Raw genomic sequence first — 9814 nt, 5'->3', positions numbered from 1 at the left:
TTAGTAAATGTATAATTCTTGGGCTGACGTCCAAGCCTAAGTGACCAACTTTTATGTCCTTTTTTTCCAACAAAAAGAGAGAATAGTCTTCAAAACGTACTTTTATCTTTCTTCTTGTCGTCTTCTCCTCCACTACCCAAGCAGTTTGTCATGCAAAACCTGTATCAGCGAGTTTTATCTGATTACATGGTCCTCCACGTTAAGAAGGAATATGCTGATTCTATTAGTAATGACTTTACGATAAACAATTTTCAGGTACTCGTAGGGTTAGATTTAGTTAATTGAGTATAAACTTGTTTTCGAGAGATAAGGCTCATTTCGTCCCCTTCTGTCTAGGTGTGTCAATTTTTTTTTTCATCTATAATATTCCTCCTATCACAGCGTTAGTTTTTTTTTTTTTTAATGGTGGAAAGTCAAGTCCCACCCGGTTTCAATTCCTGGATCCGCCACTGCAAGAAACTGCAGGTCCCTGTGTCATCTCCTGTCCTCCTAACAGATTCCTTGTCCAATGCAAGAGTCACCTCCAAGGTTGTTAAGAGTCACCTCCTAACAGATTCATTATATCCAAACAGGAAGGGAGAAATTAAGAGAGCTCCCCTGTCACAAATTGGAGGAGAGCATTGCAGGGCTGGTTTGCCATACTTTGGGATGATATGTCTTCTAGTTTAGATTATGAGAAGAGACCTGAAATCCAACATGCCAGTGGGCAACAAAAAATTTATCAGCATTGTTCTTTCTCTTGATAGTCAATCTTCCCTTAAACTCTTGCCCAATTCAGCTAACTTCTTCAGTTCAAAAACCAGAGCACCAAAAAGCAAGTTCAGGAGGTTGACCCAATGACCCATAAACTAAGAAATCAAAGAATATATGAGGAAATTGAGTAAAAATTTCACGGAAGTGCATCCAACACCAAAAGAAAATTAAGCAACCACTGAACATAAAATTTGTCCACAGGAATTTTCAAGTAAGATTCAATCAAATGTGCAACCTCCTACTAACTCCCCCTTTTTTAAACCTCCAAATCAAAATAAGGATCAAAATAAAGTATGAGCAAGTACATGAAATACAACTAAATTGCAACTAAGTACTGATCAAGTGTTATATATACATTCTCATTTGACAATGTAGAAGTGCAGATTTCAAAGAATCATGAACATGCGTATAACTGTCAGATCGGGAGATGTAGTTTTCTCAGTGATTACCATGAATTGCAAAATTAAAAATAAATTAATACTAAATGGCAGAAATTAAACTCTATAACTTTGAATTTATAAACAAAAATAGATGATTTTCTTGATAATATCAGTGAAACTTACTCTGCTTGATAGTCTGTTGTTTGTGGGATTTCTGGATTATGCTCGATAACATGGCCCGTTAGGGTTCTCTCTCTTGTTTGTGAAACAAAAAATTAACTACTGATATTTGTGATTCATAGTGTAGTCATGACTTAATCTTCAGCAGTATATACCTCTGAATATATTCATTCTTAAACTAGTAAACACTGCAAGTACTAGTGGTGGTAGGCTCTCAACAATCTTTACATCAAACTTCTTGCAAGCTCTCCCCAGAGTGTGATATTCACAGTTTCCCTTCTGCATTTTTAGGTTGAATAGCTAAGTGAGCTAACTATTAACATTGTATGGAGTAGATAACTACATTGTGTTATATATCCCTTATAAATACAATACCTATGATTTTCAAGAGTAATTTCGCAGATTGATTTCATTTGGTGCTTTGATGGGACGAACTTCTTATGTTCTGGCACCACAGTTTTGATGCATCCATACATGTCTTATATAAAGAAGGAAAAGCATATTCTCAGTACTGTTAATATGCAATATAAGGGGTGTATTGTATTTGGATTTATACAAACTTATTTTAATCAACAGACTTTTCAAAAAGTCTACTAACTCTTTGAAAAGTTCATAGACTTTCACTGATTTCTTAAAACTATCGATTTTTAATCACAGACTTTTACTGATTTATGAAGGGGGTGTATTGTATGTGGAATTAGTGGAAGATTTTAAGAAGTCTTTGGAATTTGAAAGTCTAGGTGTATTCAATTCAGACTTTTAAAAATCTATCAAAGTCTGGGTGTATTCAACTAGAATTTAAAAAATCATTATAAATTCCACCAAAGTCTAGGGGTATTCAATTAAGACTTTTTAAAATGAATAGAAATTTAGATGTATTCAAAATATCATGCATTCTTATGGAATTAGTAACTCATGGATAACTATGGAATTTGTAGTGTAAATTACACACACCAAACTCCAATATTTTTCCATCCACAAGAGCAAAGATTTGAAAAAGTCTACGATAGACTTTCTTTTTACATGTGAATAGGTTGATCCTACGTACGATACATCATCTTTCTTTTCTTTCTTTTTTTTTTTTCTTTTTTTTCTTATAATATTCTATGTTATTAATTTTCTTCTACCTATTCTTTTCAAAGTTTATTGAATGTTAACATTTTAATTTCTTGTCTTTCAATTGTGATGTTTTGGAACCCTCGATAACCTAAATATTATTATGGGATTACTCTTTCTAGTGGGTCTCATCTCTTGAACCTATTCGTTCTAGATCCAAAAATGAAATGACCCTTCCCTCCGTCTACTAACTCTTGATACTAGAATTATATGATCATGTATTATATATTTGCGTACATGAATGTGAACATCTAATATCCCACTTTAGAACATGCGTCGAGTAGTCATTGATTTACATATAAGTATGCGTGTTGACACTATTTATTAGTCATTAGATATTAAAACATTCAATAGTCTAGATCAATTCTAAATATGATGTTAACATATAACTAATTGATGTGGGAGAAATTTTTCAATGCTCGCCCAGGACCATGTGGCAGTCTGACGTGGTCCTCCATTGCCAATTAAATTTTGACACGTGGATTTATTACAACTAAAATATAAACTAAAGTTTTCTATATTTTGTGAAATGACCGTCTTGGGTTTTTTTATGAGTTTGGCCTAGGGTTTAGGGTTTAGGGATTAGGGTTTAGGGGTTAGGGTTTAGGGTATAGGTTTAGGATATAGTGTTTAAGATTTAGGGTTTAGGGGTTAGGATTTAAAATATCAACAAGAAACCCAAAATAGTCTTTGACAAAATCACGAAAAAAAATTTTCATCATGAAAATCCTCGTGTCAAAATTTAAATAGAATGGAGGATCACGTCAGACTGCCACGTGGTCCTTTAGGAGCACTGAAAAAATTTTCATTGATATGGCAGATTACGTGGCATTACAAAATTCCATAACAAATCAAATTAAAATAAAAGAAGGAAAATTCAGAATTTAGAATCTAGAAAATAAAATCCAATTTGCTCGATAACAAGGAAAAAATCGATAGAACCCCAAAAACGCAGAAGAACACAAACTAAAAAAAAAAGAAAAAAAGAAAGAGGAGTAAAGAACCAATTTGTAATATAACACAGATCAAAGACGTACATTAATCTAGACAATGGTTTACAAGGTTTCTATTCTAGCTTCTCATGTTAAAGTAGTATTGGTGTTCATGTCAATTATACAAACGTTGCCTCTCATGTTCACTCAATTACACTTTAATCAGCAACAACAATTGGAAGCACTGCTTTTGCAAATGGACATTTACCTAGACAATTGGAAGTGCGGTTGTATTTATTTTTGTACGTTGATAGAAAGGCTTCACTTTTTGCCAGGAAATTCTACCAGTACAGAAGCAAAGCGGCATTCAAAGTCATCGGCTATTGCGGAAACTCTTTTTTAGTTTTTACTTGTTTGTCATAGCACGAACAATATAAATGGTTGGATTAATGCCTAATGATATTATACTCTTTATAGTGCAGCTAGTGGGATGTAGTTGAAGAGTTTGATTGAATCGTTTTCAGCCCCAGATTCTTTTAGTCTATGTTCTTCTGCATCTTTGGGGTTTTGTCAATTTTCTCTTTTTTTTTCCTTGTTCGAGCAAATTGGATTTTGTTTTCTAGATTCTAAATTTTGAATTTTCCTTCTTTGCTTTTAATTTGATTTGTTATGAAATTAGGTAACGCCATGTCACCTGCCACATTAATTAGTTATATGTTGACATCATATTTAGAATTGATCTAGACCATTAAATGTTATAATATCTAATGGCTAATAAATAGTGTCAAAATTTGTGTCAAATTTGATATCCGTTAAACCGGACCCAAGTTAATATAATCTTTTTCTTCACCTATGTTTATGTATCTCATTAAATATTACAACTGAATGCATCGAAATTAGATAGATGAACTATAAAAACTTACAATCGATATCATTATGTATTTGTCATTGAATCTTTGTTGTTTTTTTCTTTCTTGTAATTGTGAGTATTGAGAAATCTATATAAGTCATTCATATGAAATCTATATTGTTTGAATACTAAATATTGAAGTTAAAAATTTATAACTTGCCTGCCAAAAGAGTATGCTCTTTGTTTTCACTTTGCTCTTTATGTAGTTTTCCTATTTATGTTGCACCGACACTTCATACCAGTGGAGTGTCTAAGTGTCCGACACGCCTGACACTTTGATTTTTCCGACACGCCCCGACACTTTGACCGACACACCATGTCACCCTTCGACATGACACGTCATCAATTGTTACTTTAAAAACATAAAAAATAAAAATAAAACCTAAACTATAACAACCCTAAAAAAAGTTCAGCTTCTTCTCTCCTTTTTGTTCCTTCTCTTTGGCCATTGATAAATGTGTGTATTAGTGGGAGCGAGAACTGGAGCAGAAGAAGAGGTGAAGCAGAGAGAAATAAGATTTTGGGAAGAGTTGAATTAAACAGAGAGAAAAGGGATTCTAGCTGGTGGAGGTTTCTGTTTTTAGAGTTTTATATATGTTTGTGGAAAGTTTTTGATTTTTTTAGGTTTTGAGAATTTTTAATGAGGAAGAATTAATTATGAGATGTGAAGTATCATAAGTAGCTAGTTTACGTCATTAGTTGGACAAGGGACTGGAGCAACTGGAACGTCAAGGATCGAGGAGAGTGAAGGATTTTGGTGCTTTGGGTTTATACTATGATTATTAAAAGACAGAATTAGGATCTTTTGGCCAATAAATTAATGATATTTCATATTTTTAGTAATTCTTTTATATATTAAAAGTATATAAATATATTAATTATTTGCCCTGTCAGATCTTATGTTTTTTAGAATTGTCGTGTCGTCGTGTTAATGTCGGTGTCAGTGCAACATAGTTTCCTATTCATGGAATTGCATAAACTTGAATACACTTGGAATAAAACATGTAGCACTACTAGAAGAAAGGCTTTAGCCGACGAAAATAAAAAAAACCAGGCCGACAAATTATTTTTTCGTCGGCTAAAGTCCACGTTAGCCGACAAAATTTTCCTTCGTCGGCTAATTTAAATTTTCATCGGCTGAAGAAATTTTTTTGTCAGCTATACTATACTTTAGCCGACAAAATTTTTTTTTCGTCGGTCAAAGTTTTTACTCGTCAGCTATTATCGAAAAAAGTCGTCGGCTAAAAGAAAAACAATAGGTTTTAAACAAATACACAACTTTGTGAACCAACTCTACATAGAAGAAAAATTAACAAAAATCTCGTGAAATAAGATGTGTTCAGAACAGTGAAATACGGCTATGGTTCAAAAATCACGTAAATCGGGTAATGTCTCTGATGTAGAACAGTCGAAACCCGGTATGTTGTAGATTTAACGTTTGGTGTCCGATTGACTATTGTGATACCTTTCCGGAAGCGTAACGGCCCTATCAATCAAACTCATTGCTTTACCATGACATATGGGCCTTTTTGGCCATCCAAGTCCGTTTAGGGCTTCAAAATGCAGTTTTCTTATTTCCGATTAGAGTTGACCGTTTCGATCGAGCCCTTAACGTTGTCGAATCAAGTTGAATTTTTTACCATAGAAATCTTTCTTCATAATGATCATATCTGACGGTCGAATTTTGGTTTGTGAATTTTAGTCATCGAAATCACAACGTGTCTACTAATGTTATATAACTTGTTTAGTAGGTTATACAACATGATGAAATAAGATGTGTTCAAAATGATGAAATACGGCTATGGTTCAAAAAGCACATAAATCGGGTAACGTCTCGGTGCCGATAGTAGCGGTCAACCCTATTTACCGTTATTATTCCCTATGTGGAGCCCTATCGTCGGAAGGTAAATGTCTCAAAATTTTTATATAGGCGGTTGCGTCTCATCTACGTGAAAGTTTTTCATGTGGAAGATTTGACCAAACTATGTAATATAGAGGGAGATATGAGCGTTTTCGTGTGATAAGTAACGATGGATTAGAGTTGACCGTTTTGATCGAGCCCTTAACGTTGTCGGATCCAGTTGAATTTTTTACCACAGACATCTTTCGTCATAATGATCATATTGACGGTCGAATTTTGGTTTGTGAATTTTAGTCATCGGAATCACAACGTGTCTACTAATGTTGTATAACTTGTTTAGTAGGTTATACAACTTTGTAAACCAACTCTACATAGGAAGCAAAATTATCAAAAATCTTGTGAAATAAGATGTGTTCAGAATGGTGATATACGACTATGGTTCAAAAATCACGTAAATCAGGTAACGTCTCGGTGCCGATAGTAGCGGTCAACCCTATTTACCGTTATTATTCCCTATGGGGAGCCCTATCGTCGGAAGGTAAATGTCTCAAAATTTTTATATAGGCGGTTGCGTCTCATCTATGTGAAAGTTTTTCGTGTGGAAAGTTTGACCAAACTACGTAATATAGAGGGAGATATGAGCGTTTTCATGAATTTATAGACTTTAGCCGACGAGATATTAAAAAAGTCATCGGCTAAGGTCAATTTTTTTGGCGGTAAACCAAATTTGGAGGAAAATTTTCAAAGGACTTTAGCAGACGAAAATATATGAAAAGTCGTCAGCTATTGTCAAAAAAATTTCAAAATTTTCAACCAAAATTTTTTTGGCGATCAATCAAAATTTTCAAAAGAGTTTAGCCGACGAAAATAAAGAATTTCGTCGGGTAAAGTTCTTTATATAAGAGTTTTACCAGAGGTGGATGGTAAGAAGTCAGAAAATCAGAAAAAGTTACTATTTCGCCTGTCGGATTTTCTTCTCGGCCTAGCTCCGCCGTCAAGCCACCGGAGACCGCCACACTTGTCCCAAAAGCTTCGCCGTCGTCTCTACTTCATTGCTGGACATGTGGTGCATCGAGTGGCGCCGCCGTGAGGAATAAATTGAGTTCCAAAACTCCGCCGGTTCGGATTCGGTGTCGATCGAATTTCTCCTTCCTCAGGTCACCATTTGGTGAGTTCTATATATGGATAAGTTGAGTTTGATTAGTTCTACATTCCCCTAGAATTTGGTAGCTCGATTCGGTGTGTGTGAGGAGAATCGAAGATTTGAAGTTTTTAGGGTATAAAATTGGGGATTTTTATATTTTGATTCAATTGACCTGTTTAGGCCTAGAATTGGGCTTCGACTTCTTCTACAAATATGTTTGAAATGTTGAGAGGAAGATTCTATCAAATTTTGGTGGTGATTGGAGGTGGCCAAAAATTTCTGCAGTTTTTTTTTTTCAAAAACCAGCAATTTTAGCCGACGATATTTAAATACTTTAGCCGAAGATATTCGTCGGCTATAGTATTTTTTTATTTTTTTTTATTAAGGTTTAGCCGACGAATTATGTCATGTTTCGTCGGCTATAGTTATTTTTTAATTTTTTTTATAAGGTTTAGCCGACGAAACAGACTATATTTCGTCGGCTATAGTTATTTTTTTAATTTTTTATTACACACTTTAGCCGACGAATATCCTAATTGTTTCGTCGGCTAAATTCTGGGAAAAAAACCGACGACATGTTTTTCATCGGCTAAACTGTGGGACTATAGCCGACGACGTCTTCTTTTTTCGTCAGCTAAAGTCATCGCCGACGACCTTTTCCCGACGAAATCTTAGCCGACGAATTAAGCTAACAGGCCGACGAAACTTTTTCGTCTGCTAAAGTGCTTGTCCTGGTAGTGTAGTTTCCTTGATTGGTACAAACTTAGTTACTTCATTGAAGCCCAACTGGACATTACGATTCAGAACATTGTATCCACTTACATGGTTCTTTGTTGTACGCGATAAACATCATAAACACATCCCTCTTTCAATTTGAATGTGCTTGTAGCCATATTCCTCCAACATGGCGTGAATAGAGTCTCTTTGCATTTGATAAAAGCCAATTACATCAACTACATGAATGTTAAGGCAATGAATAATTCCCACTACCCCTAATTTTGAGATTTTTATTCCCATTAACAAAATCAGATTTTTAAATTCCTAAGAGTCAACTTAAACAACAAAAAGACAATTATATCTATAATACATTAAATAAACTACAATAAACCATTATAATAGTCTATTATGAAAAAAAAGATTCTATGACCAGATTCTCACGGCCGATGACGTTGTCCGGGTTCCGACGATTGTTGACTGGACTCCAACGAAAGCTAGGAGATCTATTGAGGGTAGTAGGAGTCTATTAGGGGCAGTAGGCGTCTATTGGGGGGCAGTAGGCGTCTATTGGGGGGCAGTAAAGGTTTGTCGGGGGGTATATTGGGGGCAGTAGGGGGTCTTTTGGAGGCAATATGCATGTGGTCTGTCCGGGGGTCTACTGGGGGTAGTAGGAGGGTCTACTGGGGGCAGTAGGATGTGGTTTGTCCGAGGGTCTACTGGGGGTAGTAGGAGTGTCTACTGGGGGCGGTAGGATATGGTCTGTCCGGAGGTCTACTGAGGTAGTAGGAGCAGACGACCTGCGTTTTCTCCACCACCAAACTCCGGCCCTTACCAACAACAACAACCAAAGCTTCTCCACTGCCAAACCCCTCACCACGGCAGGTCCTAACACTGCTGCGCGCACTCCGACCTCCACCAACATCGTCGCCGCCACGACGATACCGCTTTCGTCACCGCGTCAACGATAGGGACCAGGCTGCTCAGAGCATCCTTTCTATTTTCAGTGGCTCCGATCTCATAGCCTTCAACACCATCAACATGTTCTCCTCTGCCATTTTATACCTACACCAAATCCAATTCACCCATTTTCAACAAACCAAATTGTCAAAACACACAAGAAAAAAAAAATCAAAACTAATTTACAACAGAAATCAATGGAAAACTGTATTACATACCTCCCAGCAGACCATCTTGCCACTAGTGAAATGCTGAAAATTAATTTAAAGGGAAGCAGATTTTGTTAGTTGGTCTCCCAAATGAGAAGCATAATGAGGGTCATCAAGCTAGTGGTATCTATCTTCAACCTCGAGAAGCAAATTTTTTTTTCTAGATTTGAGAATCAAGAAGAAACTAAAGCTCATCACCTACCAGCGAATCAAATTTGACCCAAAATGCATGTCTCCACCCTGTTATGTTTTTAGATCCACAGATCCCTCAAGCCATTCATCTCCTTAAGCACACATTTCTCCACCACAGGCGATGTCGGTTTAGACGGCGACTTGTACGCCGGAGACGTCATCTTGGAAGGCGATTTTAACGCAAATCACCGCTGCCTAGCTCGCCGAGTCCTTCTCCTACCTCTGTCGCAGTGAGCCTCGCCGCTGCTTCTTCCTCCACATCTCTGAAGTCGCCGTCATCACCAGGCCCGCGACCTCGATGAAAAGCTTCGCCAGAATGAGGAGTGGTCTCCCTCGTCAAGATCTTTGACGTCGACAGGCACGAGAGAGAGAGAGAGAGAGAGAGAGAGAGAGAGAGAGAGAGAGAGAGAGAGAGAGAGAGAGAGAGAGAGAGAGAGAGAGAGAGAGAGAGTAGAGAGAGTAG

This window comes from Fragaria vesca, linkage group LG3 (genome assembly GCF_000184155.1).
Source record: "Fragaria vesca subsp. vesca linkage group LG3, FraVesHawaii_1.0, whole genome shotgun sequence".
Lineage (NCBI taxonomy): Eukaryota > Viridiplantae > Streptophyta > Magnoliopsida > Rosales > Rosaceae > Fragaria > Fragaria vesca.
This window is presented reverse-complemented; position numbering follows the sequence as displayed.